The following is a 19,709-nucleotide window of genomic DNA, read 5'->3' on the forward strand; positions in this document are numbered from 1 at the left end:
GTAATTCCCTCACAGATGGTGCTATGAGGGACTTGACGTGGTGTAGTAATTCCCTCACAGATGGTGCTATGAAGAACCTGACGTGGTGTAGTAATTCCCTCACAGATGGTGTTATGAGGGGCTGATGATGCAATTCCTCCAGATGGTGTTCGGTGACCTGACGTGGTGTAGTAATTCCCTCACAGATGGTGTTATGCGGGACCTGACGTGGTGTGTAGTAATTCCCTCACAGATGTGTGTTATGAGGGGCCTGATGATGGTGAATTCCTCAGATGGTGTTATGCGGGACTGATGGTGTAGTAATTCCCACAGATAGGCATGTGACCTGACGTAAATCACATAGTGTGTGTGTGTGTGTGTGTGTGTGATGACAGGCGTTAATATGTGTGTGTGTGTGTGTGTGTGTGTGTGTGTGTGTGTGTGTGTGTGTGTGTGTGTGTGTGTGTGTGTGTGTGTTAGAAGGCGTGACATACATATGTGTGTGTGTGTGTGTGTGTGTGTGTGTGTGTGTGTGTGTGTGTGTGTGTGTGTGTGTGTGTGTGTGTGTGAGGGCTGTGCAGGTGTGTGTGTGTGTGAGGAAGGCGTGTGTGTGTGTGTGTGTGTGTGTGTGTGTGTGTGTATAATAATAATACTAATTAACGGTTTATTGAAAGAGTGTGTGTGTGTGTGACAGGCGTGGCAGGGTGTGTGTGTGTGTGTCTGTGAGAAGGCGGCAGGTGTGTGTGTGTGTGCGGTAGCAACAAAAAGTTCAGGGACCAGTATAATACAGATGGACCATCTCTCACCATCCCCTGACACCATCCACACATCTTCCTCACACTACATTTTCCTCACACTACATTCTCACACTACACCTCGTCACACTCACACACTCTTCCTCACACACATCTTCCCACACTACATCTTCCTCACACTACATCTTCCTCACACTTCCCACACATCTACCTCACACACATCTTCTCACACTACATCTTCCTCACACTACATCTTCTCACACTACATCTTCCTCACACTACACCTCTCACACTACATCTCCCTCACACTACATCTCTCTCACACACCACATCTTCCTCACACTACATCTCTCACACTACATCTACCTCACACTACATCTTCTCACACTACATCTTCGTCACACCACATCTCACACCACATCTTCCTCACACTACATCTTCCTCACACCTACCACACTACATCTCCCACACTACATCTTCTCACACTACATCTTCCTCACACTACATCTTCCTCACACTACATCTCACACTCCACCTTCTCACACTACATCTTCCTCACACTACACCTCTCACACTACATCTCACACTACACCTTCTCACACTACACTTCCTCACACTCATCTTCCTCACACTACACCTTCCTCACACTACATCTTCTCACACTACACCTTCTCACACACTTCCCACCTCTCACACCACATCTCACACTACATCTCACACTACATTCTCCTCACACTCACCTCACACACACCTTCTCACACTACACTCACACATATCTCACACTACATTTCACACTACACCTTCCTCACCACATTCTCACACTACACCTCACACTACATCTTCTCACACTCCATCTTCCTCAATACATCTCCTCTCACACTACATCTTCCTCACACTACACCTTCCTCACACTACATCTTCTCCTCACACTACATCTCCTCCACACTACTACCTTCCTCACACTACACCTTCCTCACATTACATCTTCCTCACACTACATCTTCCTCACACTACACCTTCCTCACACTACATCTTCCTCACGCTACATCTACCTCACTACATCTGCAGCATGGAGACTGAAGGTTGAATAGCCCCTTGCCCTTGGCATAATGTTTCGCAGGTTTGTTGGCAGAGAGAGAGAGAGAGAGAGAGAGAGAGAGAGAGAGAGAGAGAGAGAGAGAAAACACTCCTAGTCATGTCCAATTTTAACGTGTAAATGTATATGGCATGTCAGGGAGAGGAGGAAAGTGTGGGAGAGGAGTGAGTGTGGGAGAGAGAGGAAAGTGTGGGAGAGGAGGAGTGTCAGGTGTGGGAGAGGAGGAAAGTGTGGGAGAGGAGGAGTGTCAGTGTGGGAGAGGAGTGAAAGTGTGGGAGAGGAGGAGTGTCAGTGTGGGAGAGGAGGAAAGTGTGGGAGAGGAGGAGGCCAGTGTGGGAGAGAGGTCAGTGTGGGAGAGGAGTGAAAGTGTGGGAGAGGAGGAGTGTCAGTGTGGGAGAGGAGGAAAGTGTGGGAGAGGAGGAGTGTCAGTGTGGGAGAGGAGTGAAAGTATGGGAGAGGAGGTTAGTGTGGGAGAGGAGTGAGGCCAGTGTGGGAGAGGAGTGAAAGTGTGGGAGAGGAGGAGTGTCAGTGTGGGAGAGGAGTGAAAGTGTGGGAGAGGAGGAGGTCAGTGTGGGAGAGGAGGAAAAGTGTGGGAGAGGAGGAGTGGGGAGAGGAGGAAAGTGTGGGAGAGGAGGAGTGTCAGTGTGGGAGAGGAGGAAAGTGTGGGAGAGGAGTGTTAGTGTGGGAGAGGAGGAAAGTGTGGGAGAGAGGAGTGTCAGTGTGGGAGAGGAGTGAAAGTGTGGTAGAGGAGTGAGTGTCAGTGTGGGAGAGGAGGGAAAGTGTGGGAGAGGAGTAGGTGTCAGTGTGGGAGAGGAGGAGTGTAGTGTGGGAGAAGAGGAGTGTTAGTGTGGGAGAGGAGTGAAAGTGTGGAGAGGAGTGAGTGTCAGTGTGGGAGAGGAGTGAAAGTGTGGGAGAGGAGTGGGTGTCAGTGTGGGAGAGAGGAGTGAGTGTTAGTGTGGGGAGAAGAGTGAGTGTTAGTGTGGGAGAGAGTGAAAGTGTGGGAGAGGAGTGAGTGTCAGTGTGGGAGAGAGGAGTGTCAGTGTGGAGAGGAGGAAAGTGTGGGGAGAGGAGGAAAGTGTGGGAGAGGAGTGAGTGTCAGTGTGGAGAGGAGTGAAAGTGGGAGAGGAGGGGTGTCAGTGTGGGAGAGGAGGAGTGTTAGTGTGGGAGAAGAGTGAGTGTTAGTGTGGGGAGAGGAGGAAAGTGTGGGAGAGGAGTGAGGTCAGTGTGGGAGAGGAGAGGTCAGTGTGGGAGAGGAGTGAAAGTGTGGAGAGGAGGAGTGTCAGTGTGGGAGAGGAGGAAAGTGTGGGAGAGGAGTGGGTGTCAGTGTGGGAGAGGAGTGAGTGTTGGTGTGGGGAGAAGAGTGAGTGTTAGTGTGGGAGAGGAGGAAAGTGTGGGGAGAGGAGTGAGTGTCAGTGTGGGAGAGGAGGAAAGTGTGGAGAGGAGGAGTGTCAGTGTGAGAGGAGGAAAGTGTGGGAGAGGAGTGAGTGTCAGTGTGGGAGAGGAGTGAGTGTTAGTGTGGGAGAAGAGTGAGTGTTAGTGTGGGAGAGGAGTGTCAGTGTGGGAGAGGAGTGAGTGTTAGTGGGAGAGGAGTGAGGTCAGTGTGGGAGAGGAGAGTGAGTGTTAGTGTGGGAGAGGAGTGAGTGTCAGTGTGGGAGAAGAGTGTCAGTGTGGGAGAGAGTGAGTGTCAGTGTGGGAGAGGAGGAGTGTCAGTGTGGGGAGAGAGGGGAGTGTTAGTGTGGGAGAGGAGTGAGTGTCAGTGTGGGAGAGGAGGAGTGTTAGTGTGAGAGGAGTGAAAGTGTGGGGGAGGGAGTGAGTGTCAGTGTGGGAGAGGAGGAAAGTGTGGGGGAGGAGTGAGTGTCAGTGTGGGAGAGAGGAGGAGTGTTAGTGGGGGAGAGAGTGAGTGTTGTGTGAGAGGAGTGTCAGTGTGGGAGGAGAGTGTTAGTGGGAGAGAGTGAGTGTTAGTGTGGGAGAGGAGTGAGTGTCAGTGTGGGAGAGGAGGAGGTCAGTGTGGGAGAGGAGGAGTGTTAGTGTGGGAGGAGTGAGTGTTAGTGTGGGAGAGGAGTGAGGTCAGTGTGTGGGAGAGGAGGAGTGTTATGTGGGAGAGGAGTGAGTGTTAGTGTGGGGGAGAGGAGGGAGTGTTAGTGTGGGAGAGGAGTGCAGTGTGGGAGAGGAGGTCAGTGTGGGAGAGGAGTGTCAGTGTGGGAGGAGGAGTGTTAGGTGTGGGAGAGGAGTGAGTGTCAGTGTGGGAGAAGAGTGAGTGTTAGTGTGGGAGAGGAGGTCAGTGTGGGAGGAGTGAGTGTTAGTGTGGGAGAGGAGTGAGTGTCAGTGTGGGAGAGGAGTGAGTGTTAGTGTGGGAGAGGAGTGAGTGTTAGTGTGGGGAGTGTCAGTGTGGAGAGGAGTGAGTGTCAGTGTGGGAGAGGAGTGTCAGTGTGGGAGAGGAGTGAGGTCAGTGTGGGAGGAGTGAGTGTTAGTGTGGGAGAGGAGTGAGTGTCAGTGTGGGAGAGGAGGAGTGTTAGTGTGGGAGAGGAGTGTCAGTGTGGGAGAGGAGTGAGTGTCAGTATGGGAGAGGAGTGAGTGTTAGTGTGGGAGAGGAGTGTCAGTGTGGGAGAGGAGTGAGTGTTAGTGTGGGAGAGGAGGAGTGTCAGTGTGGGAGAGGAGTGAGTGTTAGTGTGGAGAGGAGTGTCAGTGTGGGAGAGGAGGAGTGTCAGTGTGGGAGAGGAGTGAGTGTTAGTGTGGGAGAGGAGGAGTGTCAGTGTGGGAGAGGAGTGAGTGTTAGTGTGGGAGAGGAGGTCAGTGTGGGGAGAGAGTGAGTGTCAGTGTGGGAGGAGGAGGTTAGTGTGGGGAGAGGAGGAGTGTCAGTGTGGAGAGGAGGAGTGTTAGAGGTGGGAGAGGAGGAGGCCAGTGTGTGGGAGAGGAGGGAGTGTTAGTGGGAGAGAGAGGAGCAGGTGGGGAGAGGAGTGAGGGTGTCAGTGTGGGAGAGGAGGTCAGTGTGGGAGAGGAGGAGTGTTAGTGTGGGAGAGGAGGAGCAGTGGGGAGAGGAGGAGTGTCAGTGTGGGAGAGGAGGTCAGTGTGGGAGAGGAGGAGGTGTTAGTGTGGGAGAGGAGGAGTGTCAGTGGGAGAGGAGGGGTCAGTGTGGGAGAGGAGAGGAGTGTTAGTGTGGGAGAGGAGGAGTGTCAGTGTGGGAGAGGAGGAGGTCAGTGTGGGAGAGGAGTGAGTGTTAGTGTGGGAGAGGAGTGAGTGTTAGTGTGGGAGAGGAGTGAGTGTCAGTGTGGGAGAGGAGTGTATAGTGACCGTCACTGTGTCACTCCCAGTGTGCATGTGACCACAACATTTACTGTATGGTGACACTACCAGTACAGTATATAAAGTGAAGCTGCCCCCACACCGTGCTGTAGTACACTATGTTAACAAGTGTTGTCATTATAATGTTGGATCAGGAAGTAAAGTTAGTGGAACAGAAACTCCCTGTGGCCAGAGTTAACACTCCCACACTCGGCCACCACACTACATGTAGTAAGTTGACATAAACACTTATAAACATAAGCAAACATTGTCACGGGTGAAGAAAAGGTAAAAACTCAACTGTTTGTGAGGGGGCAGAGAGCGTCGGCGGCTGCAACTCACACTACCGCAGGTATCGGCACAACTGAGCGTGCCGGCGTCGCCAGCTCGTATTTATATGGTTACCAGGAACTGGGCTTCTCTCCTCTTCCCAGCCGCGAGTTGCTGTTTCTTCTAGGAGAGACAAGAGCGTCATTTACGCCTAGGTGTGGATAAAAAAGAAACAACAACACATTTCTTAGTAGTAAGTGAAGGGCGTTTTACGAGTGAGTGTTATGCCCTAGATAGTTTACTGAAAGCAAAGTTGCTGATGACGCCATGGAAGGCAATACTGGGTAACATAAGCGTATACAACAACAGTGTTGCTTGATGCTATCTTAAGCCTTTTTCACGCTAGCCTTTCTTTCTTGCCACGCGAGAAATAGCTGCTCCTGTGACAGAAGCCTTACTGAGGATTGAATGTTGAGCATCTGAAACCATCTTAATAACTGGAGGTCATTAACTCGTGTTTGTCAGGAGACAGAGGAGGGAGGTTGGGTCTCTATCCGAGTGAGGTTGTTGACAAACATTAAAGTACACCCACCATCACCTGCACCACGCCACACACTTACTGTCTTGGTGAAGGAATCAAACCATTTAACAGCTTCCCTACTGTATGGCTGATTTATTAACCACAGTACAAGCTGACTGACGAGGCCACAATACTTCGGTGTGTCATGAAAGAGTCGGGGATAGCCCTCACGTGCAGACAGGTGAGGTAGTACAATACTGTACACTGTCCTACACCCTGTATAAGATGCCCCAGGCAGGTGGAGGTAGTACAGTACTGTACACCGTCTTATACCCTGTACAAGATGCCCCAGGCAGGTAAGGTAGTACAGTACTGTACACCGTCTTATACCCTGTACAAAACCTCAGGCAGGTTGGGGTAGGAGCCATGTAATCGAGCCAGTTTTAACGTTTATGGATCACCTGAAGATTAACCTCCCCCAAGGTAGCGACCGGGTGGTTAAACTTCAGGTGGGATGTACTGGAGGTAATCTTCTGGCGACTACTGAGGTTCACTGTCGCCTCTCATCTGCAGTGTGAGTTAGTACAGTATTTAAATAAAACAGTTTTCCCTAGTACTTACTAGTCACTCAGACAGCAGTAGACCCTTTGTTGTGTGAGGTTCCCGTGCAAGTTATTATTTATTATTATTATTTTATCTTTTATTTATGCTTGTTATTAATAGGCTTAAACACCACGGACTTTTTAAACGCGAAATAAATTATCAATGTTGACATAATCAGATGACGTGGGCGAAATGCTGTCACAAGTACAAATTCACAGCTTCCTTTAATTAAGGAGCAGATATTTGTATTCCTTGTACCATGTGTGACACTTCAGGAATGGGTCCATGCAATATATCTGTGGAGAGAATGCGAAGCAACACCACATGTAAATATTTCCGAGGAATTATTGATCGAGTACCATAGTTTTCCCAAGAAGTGTGTACGAGGCATCGTCAAGCAAACCACCCAGCTCGGTGGTCCAGGAATTATCTTAAAGAGGCTAAATCTTGTTTTTCCTCCTAAACTGAAACATCATCGGGGACGAGCACCTTACACTCTTGTAACGTCTTCAGTACCGTCGACACAAGCACTTAACCAGCAACTGGCTACATGAAAATAGTCCAGACAAGAGACGCTGCCCTTCTCCCTGTTAACAAGCAGTGGTTCTGCCAGCATCCTTCATTTACAGTGATGAGTGGAGGTGCATTCTTTTGTAACCATACCACTTTAATAACCTTGTTCTGCATTGTTCTATGTCGGGGTGATTAAACTTCAGGGGGGATAAGTTGGGGTCAATCTTCAGGTGATTATTGAAGATTAGCTCCCCAAAGCTAGCGTCGGGGTGGTCAAACTTCAGGTGGGTTAAGAAAGGAGGGCGAAATAACTTTACCATTAACGTTTTGCCCTTCATTATCAGTTACAACTTCTCCTATCAAGAATTATACAATGTTGGAGACAGAACACAGCCTTGCCTTACTCCCTGCCTTACTCAGAACCAGTTAGTAAGTTCATTATTTACTATCACTGTGCCTCCATTTTGCGAGTAAAGATTCATTCAAATTCTAATATCTGGTTCATTAAAGCATATTTTTCCAATATCTCTATAAGTTTATTGTGCTTTAACTTAATAGATGTTTAAAAACACCTCAGTTGAGTGTTCACCCCCGGAGTTGGCGGACGCCCGCCCCACTAGAGGTCACAGGGTTAAAGAAGCCGCAAGTTCAGAAAGTTGTCAGGACAAACTATTTCAGAGTGAGAGTTGTGAACTCTTTAAATAACTTGCCAGAGAGTGAAGTGATGGCACTAGGTTGGGGCGAATTGGTTAGAATACGCCTGGATATTTACACGACGAACAAAAGCGCCATTTTTTTTACAGTCCACATGGGTCCCACTCATCATTTTCAGGAGTGCCCAGAGCTATCAAGTCTAGATTGCCGCCATATTGATTTTTACGAAAATGGCCGCCGATCGAGCCTCTACGAAAGTTTTTGGTCATAAAATAACTTCTACTTGACTGATTCACATGTTATAAGGGTAAAACAAAAATAATTCAAGCAAATATGGTAGAGGACCAGACAACAGTGTCCAGACAACAGGGGTTGTATTGTTTGTTTTGACATCTATCTGATCCCAATTTTCAGATACTTTTTGAGCGACTGCACATGCTAAGACTGCCTCGAGGAATTTATACTTCAATATGAACATGAGAATGGAGGAAACTGCAGCGGGCGTATTAACCCATAGTGGGCAGCCCCGTTTACACCCAACCCCTATTGTTCATATATCCATCTAACCTATATCTGAAGCTTCCCAGCGTATTCGAGTTAATGATGATGTTTGGTAACTTGTTCCACTCATTTACTACTCTATTTCCAAACCAGTGTTAACCTATCTCGAGCCTAAATCGCAATTTGTCTATTTTAAAACCATTGCTACGAGTTTGCTCCTGGTTGGATAGTTTAGGTACCTTTGTTATATCACCTACGTAAGGTGAAGGTAGGAGACGAGGTTATAAATCTACCCCTTCTTTCACAACAAATTGACGATGCAGTGGAAAGGTCCATACCCAGTTACAAAATGTCATGATAACTGTGTTGATTATTGTATCCATATTAATATGTTGAAGAAGTATGTGAGACGGGTGGAGGATGATCCCCCTGAAGCGGAAAAGTGTCAGCTGTGTAGTGTAGATGATGTAGGGACGCAAGTATAGAGAGGAACAAATTTCTGACAATGAAAATTATGTTCAGTTAGTGTCTAGACTAGAACAATACTTAGATGGGTTTCACTGAGTAGCACAAATAAAACCTTTGAAGATTTCTGTGATTTCATGGTTAGTGATCAAATTTTAAGCATTTGTCATCTGGATCAAAGAAAGTTCCTTAAAGAAAGGGTTATTGTCAGTTCATTACAGATGGCTCAAGCTGCTGATAGATAAAGATCGGCTCATAAATATTCAAAGCCAAGTAGAGCAACTAAGGAAAAATTTATATCTCTTCCCGAAACTAAATGTAACAAAACTCTTGGTTAAATGCAATCTGTCACAACTGTCATAATCCAGGACATATAAAACTTGACTGCCCTGAGTTTCATAGGCAGCCTAAAGGCAAAGTAATCGAGGAGATAAAAAATAAGATAAGTTTTGTTCTTGAATCAGACTTGACCCTGATAACTTTCTAGTTGACTTGGCTCCCTTCCTGTGACCCAGTTGGTTATCCCTCCTCCTAGTGACAGGCCTGGCACTTGACATTATTAGGGACCTGCCATGCACTCTCCCCCTATTTGTCTTTACAGAACGCTCGGCCAAGGTTCCTTGCCTGAGAATCCCCAACAATTAAGGTTTTCTTACCTTCCTTGTCAGCCTTGTTCTTGACCATGTTACCGTCCACTTTGTCAACCAAAGGACTAAAAAAGTTAGTACACTTAATTGTTGTCGTTTCCTTGTTGTGTTTTTTCACCACCAGTTTGGTAGTTGCTCTCCCCAGAACCCTCCACTAGCCTGTGTGATGGTCAACACAGACTTTCCCTGCCTTGTATCTTCTTCCTTCATCCTCCCAATCACTTCCTTCAACCTCAAGTTTCGCCCTTGATCTTCTCTCCCTCAGCCTTCAAAGAGGCACAGAACTGCTCACAACTAACATTAGCCATGGTTGCACTGTCAGTTAATCCCCGAGAGCTAAATCGGCCGTTGACCTTTCCTCTAGCGAGGTCAGCAAAAAACTTCCTTAAGCATAGTGGCATTGCTTTCCAGCCACAATGTAGTAACTTGGGGGGCCGGTGGTAGAAGCGGTATCGCTCTTGCCTGGCAAGCAAGATGTCACGGGTTCGATTCCCGGGCCGGTGGAAGTTGTTTGGACATACTTCCTAGTCCCCATTAGTCCCTGTTCACCTAGCAGTAAAGTAGGTACCTGTCGTTGCGAATTCGTATTCAGGGACAAGTTGTTGGAGCTTCCAATAACTTGATGACATAAACCACTGACTCTTCAGGCTTCTACGCCCTTAACTCATGAGACATAAAAGAAGCATGAACTTAGCATGCTTCCCTGTTGGGCGCTGTAAACGATTCTGCGCTTCACCTTACACAATGATGTAGGGGAGTGCCCAATAAAAAATAAATAAAAGTAGTAACTCCCAACTGGGCTTCGAAGCTTCAGGAGAAGAGGTCCAGTGAGGTATCCATTCATCATCTATGCTCTTCCACCCAGAGTCTGCTGGTGGAGGGACGTCAGCGAAGGAAGCAAGACTCGGAATTTAGCCCGTTTCGTGTATTGCAGAAGTGCTCACAATGGAGGAAGAAATATGCTACACGTTTTTGCTTAACACTTGATTCATGTATGGTTGAAACACTAATGTATGATGTATTCGTATACCTAAGTGGGAGGCAAGACACGCTGCCCATTTGTTTTCCTTTCTTTACAAAGAGCTCACGTCGCTGGTGTTATGCCATAACTTATCAATTTGAATTACGTTAAAGATTAATATACTACTGAAGGCACACACATATGGCACAAATTGGCAACTCAGCACATCTTAGTCTTGGGTTCAACCACAGCCTCTGTATCCCAACAGTTCAGGAGTGAAGGTTTGGAATTATGCACGTCACGAAAGATTTAAATAAAGATTACCATAATAAGTGTGTAGGTTCCATAAGATAAATTAAATCAAGAGAATAAACATAATCCTTAATAAACAACCAATATATTCACAGTAATTACCATGAACTACTTTGTAATATCATCATTGATTGCACTTTACACAAAATAAATAATAATAGAGCAGCACTGAATAGATAATACTCAACTAAACCCTATTGAAAAGGTATTCACCACTGACGAACTGAGATAACCTCCTAGTCCCAGGGCCAGCCGCGACTGACATCACTCCATACTCCCAGGAACTACAAGCCTAAAACTAATATTAATCACCTCCCACATTAAGCTGCAAAAATACCTACATACACACAGAAAAATATTGTATGTATTAAATACCAGCCCTGCTCACACATCACTATACGAAACTATATTTACATAACTTTTGGGTAACATGCCTAAAAATATTTCACTATGCACAGTGCAAAGCACCATTGTACATTTTTTTTTTACGGGAATTAGCCCACCCGGGCACAGGTCAAACGACCCACAACGGAGCCTGGGGGGCGAAAAAAAAAGAACGGAAAGAAATTGAAAATATAGAAAAAAAGGTTATACTGTATTAATCTACACCACGAAGATGCCGGAAAACCAGCTTTTTAAAGTGAGACAGATTGTAAGAGCATGGAAACACAGAAGAAGGCAGAGCATTCCACAGTTTGGCTGTGTGAGGAAAGAAGGAGGTACTATAACGGGTTATTCTCGTGTGACCGACATCCACAGAGAAATGGTGGGCACCGCGGGCAAGACGTGTGTTACGAACCCACGGCCTTGCCGGCGGTACACAGGATGCCAAATCCACTGAACATTGCCCGTTAAAGTACTTGTAAAAGAGAGAGAGTGAAGCAACATTGCGGCGAAGAGAAAGGGGAGAGAGATTGTCGACTAAAGGAGGAGAGTTAATAAGACGAAATGCCTTTGATTCCACCCTATCTAATAGTTGGACAGAAGAAGAGCCACCCCAGATATGAGAGCAGTACTGCAAGTTAGGACGAATGAATCCCTTATATACTTGGAGCAACTGCTCAGGAGTGAAGTAGCTGCGGCATCTGTACAGCATTCCCAACTTTCAGGAGGCAGCTTTAGTTATACTAAGGATGTGTGATTTCCAGGACATATTGGAGGAAATGGTGAGGCCTAACATATTTATTTCAGAATTTGGGAGGATGATAGCGTCCTGAAATGTAATTGGTGGGAGATCGTCTACTTTACAAAGTGTAATTGGTAAATATTGAGTTTTGTTACTATTGAACTTAACCAAGTTTGTATCTCCCCATTCAGAGATGCTGCACAGATCCACGTTGATAGAAGTAATGATATCAGTTCTAGAAACAGATCTAGTTTGAGAGTTAGGAGGAAGGGGAAAATGTGAGGAAGAGTGAAGAGTAGAATTATCGGCGTAAGAATGGATAGAATTAGTTGTAGTGTGAAGTAAATCATTGATAAAAAGAAGAAAGAGAGTTGGTGAAAGAACAGAACCCTGTGGGACGCCACTATTGGTAGAGAAAGAGCGAGAAATCGATCCCTCGACAACAACTGCCATTGATCGATTCTCAAGGAAGCTAGAGATGAGAGAACAAAGTGGGGGAGAGAAACCAAAAGAGGGAAGTTTAGATAGCAAAGACTTATGCCATACCCTGTCAAATGCTTTGGAGATGTCGAGGGCCACGACAAAAGTTTCCCCATAATCCCTAAGAGAGGATGACCAAAGATGGGTGCAATAGGAGAGCAGATCACCAGTAGATCTCGCCTGGCGAAAGCCATACTGGTGATCCGACAAAAGAGAAAGGCGTTCAAGGTGACGGAGAAAATGGGAGTTCAAGATAGTTTCGAAAATCTTAGAGAGGGATGAAGTTAGGGCAATGGGGCGATAGTTAGAGGGCAGAAGAAGTTGTTGTTGACGATTCATATATCAAGCAAACCAGTCACATTGAATATGTTGGATTCTTGATCAATTTGGACAACAGGCATTACAGAAGGGACCTAGAAAGCTTCATCAAAGGAGATCCATGTCTTCTAAGTCGCTCATTTCCCATATCGAAGGAATTGTGATGTTGTATCTGAACCTGTCAGCGCATGGAAGAATGGTAATGCTGTTGACTTTCCCTCTCCCAAATCAGTATAAAGAGTGTTGATGTGATAACACCGGAAATTCTTCTTTTGTCTAAATCCAACCCAAATATCGGCATTTGGATACCGAGTGGACAGGCTGTTGTCACAATAAAAGATCGATGACCAGCTCAAGATCTTCATGTCAGCTTCCTCATATCCTGTCACCACTATCTCAGATTGTCGGCCACCCAATGACACCACCGCCTGCCCTACAATATAAAAAGAATGAATATTTGTCTGGGGAGATTAGAGAAAGAGTGATGCAGGGAAAACAAGTGAGATGGGTGTTGAATAAAGTTATGAGAGACTTGTGTCAAGTATGGATTGGTGGCACCAACAATGATGTATGGTAGTGAGACGTGGACTTTGAACAGAGAACAAAGATCACAGTTAAGAGCAGTGGAAACGAGGTATTGATTGATTGACCTGCAAAAAACTTACTTACCATCTGTGATATGGACTTCTCTTGACTCTGGTACCACAAGGCGGCTCGTGACAGTTTTTGTCAGCTCTTCCTTGTTATTTGGATCCCGTAGGAAATCAGCAACGTTTTGCAGTAGCTTAGTTGGACCAGCAACCTTCCTCCTCGTACCTGGCCAATGAAACATGAGAATCACCTTCCAGGTAAGAGACAATATTATACACGAAGTAGAACCAAAATAATAGAATTCAATGACGACCAAAATTCATACAGTACCAACCTTTCCCTCTGTGAGATCTGGTTGTTTCTTTCAGGCAGTTCGTTCGATAGGAATCCCGGACAACATCCAGGCTTTTGGAAGACATCAGCTGGCGATCCATCCATGGAAGAAAGACTGTATACTCGGCGAATGTTTTCATTTGTTCTGTTGGCAGGCTGTGAACGAGTACAGCTCCATCAACTATTTTAACATCAAACTTTGAAGGCAGGCCTGGATTTCTGCCAATATCAATGCATTTTCATGTTGGAAGGATTCGTCCATGTCTGCTGTTCGCATCTGACCAAAGACTTTCGTAGAGGCTCGATCGGCAACCATTTGTGTAAAACTCCAATATGGCGGCCATCTAGACTTGGTAGTTGACACTCCTGAAATGATGAGTGGGACCCATGTGAATCATAAAAAAATGGCGCTTTTGTCCGCCATGTAAATATCCAGGCCCATTCGCCCTCCGCTACAGTGTGTTACGTATGTCTATGTATTTACATAATATTAATATTAAAATGTGTTCTGTAAATTCATTTTGTATCAGTTACCATTGTAAAAACAGTTTTCTATGAAACGAATGTGAATGAATGATATATATCCTTTGTAATAATGAGGTTTTTTCATTGGATGTGAATTACATTGGTTTATATAACGTCTAATATATTTTAATCACATAATATTATGTATTTATATAAAGAAGTTTTGAGTTAATATTCTAATAGTAATATATGTAGTGTTTGCTGACGTTTCGAGTGACTAATCTTATTCCATCCATTGTTCATCTAATATTTTTGCATTATTTTACCCATCAGTATTATGAGTGAATGGTAGGATATACTTTTGTGAACAGAGGTACGGCAGCATTATACATGAAGGTGGATAAATGAATAAATTACGCGGGTCAGGGGACCATGAGGTATTATTGTCTGTACTCTTGTTTTACTGTAAATACAATAATTATTAGTTGTTTGAAGTCAATACAGTATTTCCTTGATATCCTGGTTCATTTTACTCGATTTGATGAATAGTTTCCTTGGGTGTATTCTCACTTTGTATTTATACTAAATGCCATCTTCAACTGTCAGCTGGAGGTAGCAAAGGTTTGTCTACATGATTCTGGTCTGTTAACCAAAGCTGTTATTTCAGAATTTAAGTCTGATTAATGGGCCTAGAGGTTGAAGCACTGTTGAAAGAGGAGACTTATTGAGCAGTGGCCCTGACAACTGAGTGTGAGCTCTTTGAAGACCAGACTTGACCAACATTGATGCAGGTACAGATACATTTTGGAGACAATACGCGCCCAGTACTAGTAAAAAATTACATAAACGAGGCAGGTCTATAAATAACATACAAAGAGAGTGCTGACCTCGCTAGAGGAAAGGTCACGGTCGATTTAGCCCCAGGGACTAACTGTCAGTGCAATGGCTAGTGTTGGCTGTGCCCTTCTGAGGTCTGAGTTAGTGAGGGCCAAGGGCGAAAACTTGAAATTATAGGAAGTGATTGCGAGGATGAAGGATGAAGACCTGGGACAGGAAGAGTCTGACGAAAACACAGGCCAATGGAAAGTTGTGAGGAGAGCAACGACCAAACTGGTGATGAAGAAAGACAAGTAGATGACTACAGCTAAGTGTATTAACTTTCTTAGTCTTTGGAAGACGAAACTGGACAGTAACATAGTCAGGGACAGGGCTGATAAGGAAGGTATGACAACCTTATTTGTTGGTGATTCCCGGGTACCATACCAGAACAGAGCTTTTTGTGTCAAAAATAGAAATAGGAGGCGAGTGTGTTTGCCAGGAGCTGGGGTGGGGGATACAGTTGACAGGAGGCAATAATATTGGCTGGTATAGGAGTGAGGAGCTCCTTGACAAGTTCAAGACAGCTATGGAATATATTACAGTGAAGGGAGGGATCCCTATCATATATGGTGTCCTGCCGAGAAGGAGAGTTGGCAATGAATGGTTGTTAAGGGCAGTTAGTGTCAACGGCCATCTTGACAGATATTGAGAGTCAATATCAGTCCTATTCATTGACAACTGGGACAACTATTATAGAAGAAAAACTTTATGCGAGGGATGGGATGGCACCCCTGGCTGGTTTATCGAGAAGGCAGTTCAAAAGATGTCGAAGTCTTTAAACTGCCAAGGGAACATGTGAGCACAGGGATAGAGGAGACTGCAGTGGGCGAAGGTAAACAAAACGAAAGGTTACAGAGAAATAGTGTAAGGAATGATGACAAAGCTAAATTAGGCAGGGAGTTAAAACCAAAACGTGACAAAGAGAGGACTCGGATCACAACAAACTTAAATGTCTACTATGCAAACAGTAGAAGTAAGAGAAATAAAATGGATGAAATCAGGGCGTTGGTTTGTAGCGAAAACACTGATATAAGAGCATGCACCGATACATGGATAACCTTTGACACACGTGAGTTACTGTACCTGTTGAATACCAAATTTAGGTTAACAAATTATTCCATACTGATAGGCAGATTAGGAAAGGAGGCAGAGTAGCAATCTATGTCGGGAATAATCTGAAGAGTGAAATAAATAAGAAAATAAAAACGGAACTGAATACAGAAACAATTTGGATAGAATTAACTGATGGCAGGGAAAAATTAATCGCAGGAGTAATATATAGACCTCCTAATTTTGATAGAATTAATGCACGAATTATTTAGGATGAAATGCGCAGGGCATCCAGACATAGCAAAGTCTGTATAATAGGCGACTTTAACTTTAGCCAAATAGATTGGACCATCCTTACAGGTATCTCAGAATCAGAGGATTATCTTGAAACAGTTCAGACTTTCCTCAGTCAACATATACCCAAACACACCTTGGGTAATAATATACTCAACTTAGTTCTGTCAAACAGAAAACCTCATTTGTAATGTTGAGTAGGGAACGAACTAGCTAGCAGCGATCACAAGTAAGTGAGATTCAAAGTAGAACTTAATATCAATTACAAGGAAAATTCCATTATAGTCCCAGATTTTAGAAGGGGAAACATTGATAGGTTAAAAAGGCAGCTGAGAGAAGAGGTATTACGTTTGGGAGTGAATTACATGACCTCACATGAGGTGGCCTCACACAATATACTCACAGAGGGCGACCTCACTTTACCTGGTGACTTGACAATGATGCCCTCACAAAATATGACTGCTGAGGATGACCTGACCATGAGATATGAGGTTGACGAGCTCCATAAGATTTTAATTAATGAGTTACTTAATGCACAAAGGCAGAACATACCATACAGAAAACTCAGATCAAACAACAATGACCCTAAATGGATAAATAATTATTTAATGAATATTATTGGACAAAGGAAGACTATAGGTGGAAGAATAAACTGTGGTGAAGTTAATTCCGAGATTATTATTAAGTATTGGCCAGTAGGGTTAAGACCGAGATAAGAAAAGCAAAGAGGAATAATGAACTGAAGGTAACAAGGGAGGCGAAGTCTAGCCCAAAGGATTCTTTCAAATGTATCAAACTAAAACAAGAGACAAGATTGGACCAATACAGTCAGATACCGGCGAGCTAATGGATAGTGACGAAAAAATGAGCAATAATTTGAAAATATATTTTTAAGCAGTTTTCACCACCCAAAATTTAAACATGATACCCGAGGCATCGACTCTATACAGAGATGGTGAAGAAAATAGATTAAGCGAGATAGTAGTGACTAGTAACGATGTTAGTAAACAAACTAAGAAACTAAAGCCTGATAAGTCACGAGGACCCGATAAGATATTTGCCAGAGTATTAAAGGCATGTAAGGAAGAGCTTAGTATGCCCTTAGAAATTTTTTTTAACATGTCATTAAAAACGAGCGCAGTACCAGAATTCTGGAGGATAGCAAATAAGATACCGATTTTCAAGAAGGGAGATAAATCACTATCCCCTAACTACTGTCCAATGAGTTTAACATCAATTGTAGGCAAATTACTGGAAGCGATCATTTCAAACTCTATTCGAAATCACCTGGAGAAGCACAAGTTGATCAATGATTCCCAACATGGCTTCGCGGGCGTTCATGTCTGACAAATCTATTAACATTCTTTTCATCTGTTTTCGAATCAGTGGATGACGGACACGATTACGATGTGGTATATCTCGACTTTAGCAAAGCCTTCGACAGAGTCCTACACTAAAGACTAGTACGAAAGTGGAGGCTCATTGAATTAGAGGAGATAGTCTAAAATGGATTAAGGCGTGATATCAGGACAGGAAACACTAAATCAGATTGAAGTAACGTCACTAGTGGAGTACCCCAAGGCTCAGTACCTGGGTCATTACTAATTATTATTTACATAAACGACATAGATATCGGCGTAGACAGCAACATAAGTAAATTTGCTGACGACACGAAATAGGGTGTGTAATTAAATTTGACGAAGACTCCGCAAAACCACAGGAAGATCTAAACAAATTTTTTGCATGGTCTGAAAATGGCAGATGAAATTTAATGTGGACAAATGTAAAGTCATGGTAACTTAGTGAAGGAGATGTAAACAGAGAAACCAGATATTAAATGAACAACGTATCCATAGAAAAATCAGACTGTGAGAAAGATTTAGGAGTAATGATAAGTAGGAATTTTAAACTAAGACAACAATGAGTATTTGCTCGAAACAAAGCTAACAAAGTGCTTGGGTTCATACAAAGGAGTGTTAGTTACAAGACTAGCGAGGTTATCCTAAAACTATATCTTGTGCTTGTGAGACCTCACTTGGTTTACGCAGTTCAGTTCTGGTCATCGTGCTACAGAATGGATATAGAATGACAAGACTAATCTCAAGCATTAAGAACCTTGAGTACAGAGACAGGTTAAAGCACCTTAATTTGCACTTCGGAGAAGTAGAGTGAGGAGCAATATGATCAAGGTGCATAAATAGAAGTCAAGGTGACTTAACAAAGGTACTTAAACTATCCAACCAAGAGCGAACACATAGTAATGGTATTATTAGGCAAATTTAGATTTAGGCCCTGGATAGGTAAACATTGGTTTGGAAATAGAGAAGTAGATGAGCGGAACAAGTTACCAAACATCATCATTAACTCGAACACACTGGGTAGCTTCAAATATAGATTGGACCATTGGACGGATATTTGAGTGTTCGGGGTTGGCTGTAAAGGGAACTGCCCAGTATGGGCCAATAGGAACGTTGCAGTTTCCTCCATTCTTATGTTTTTATGTTTTTATGTATAAAATGTGCAGAGTCAGTGTAGTTATATAAATAAAGTATATAGACAGTCTAAGTAAACAAATAATTTACATAGAAAGTCATCAGTCATGATGATGTAGTGGATACTCTTCCTGACAACTGCCACTGCCGTTAGTCGCTGATCAGCCGATCCCGCGACGAAGTTTCTCTGACAAGCCTTACCGTCTAGACTGGGGTCGACACCGGCGACGCTTACTCGGTGACCTTGTATATAAGCTCCCAGTCTCGCCGTGAAGTCCACTCTACCTAGATCTCTGCAACACAGAACACCTCTGAAGAAGCTCCTGCACGGCACCTCCTCTACCACACAGCAACTCTCCAGCACCAGACTGTTTTGTATATAATATATTTACATAAGAAAACCACCATAGCTGAGTTTCCTTTCTCCAACCCATCCTGAGTGCGAGACATCATAACATTGACACTACAATACCATCGTCATATCTGAAGGGTTGCCGACCACATTGTTTATATATCTACACTGTACACGCTGAATCAATGTGAACTTGTATGACGATTTTTCCAAATAAAAATATTTCTTTCTATCACAACATTCTTGCCAGAGAATGGTCGGGGATATACACACATAGGTGAGATGTGGCCAAAGTGTGTGGCAATAATGTAGATGTGGCCATAATGTAGGTGTGTCCATTGAGCAGGTGTGGCCAAAATGTAGTTGTGGCTAGAGTGTAGGTATGGCTATAGTTAAGGTGTGGCCATAATGTAGCTGTGGTTAAAGTGTAGGTATGGTCATAGTTCAAGTGTGGCCATAATGTAGGTGTGGCCATAGTGCAATTATGGCCATATTGAAGGTGTAATCATAGTGAAGGTGTAACTACACTGAAGGTGTGGCCACAGTGTAGGTGAGGTCATAGTGTAGGTGTAGCCACAGTGTAGGTGTGGTCACGGTGTAGGTATGGCCACAGTGTAGGAGTGGTCACAGTGTAGGTGTGGTCACGCTGTAGGTGTGACCACAGTGTTGGTGTGACCACATTGTTGGTGTGGTCACAGTGTAAGTGTGGCCACAATGAAATAGACAAACAAACAAATTAACACAAACACGAAACAATCATCACTTGGAGTC

At 44.2% G+C, this 19,709-nt stretch overlaps 1 protein-coding gene across 1 annotated transcript in view; it reads right to left on the bottom strand.

Annotated features, from left to right (window-relative positions):
• Positions 1-5,528, bottom strand: part of LOC121869752 (hemocyte protein-glutamine gamma-glutamyltransferase-like) — a 54,992-nt gene extending 49,464 nt beyond the window's left edge. Inside the window, exon 1 of the mRNA XM_042371325.1 lies at positions 5,414-5,528. The gene's annotated coding sequence lies outside the window, so the exon portion shown is untranslated. The remainder of the gene's footprint in view (positions 1-5,413) is intronic.
• Between the last annotated feature and the right edge of the window lie 14,181 nt (positions 5,529-19,709).

This window comes from Homarus americanus, unplaced genomic scaffold, assembly GCF_018991925.1.
Source record: "Homarus americanus isolate GMGI-L3 unplaced genomic scaffold, GMGI_Hamer_2.0 scaffold23578, whole genome shotgun sequence".
Lineage (NCBI taxonomy): Eukaryota > Metazoa > Arthropoda > Malacostraca > Decapoda > Nephropidae > Homarus > Homarus americanus.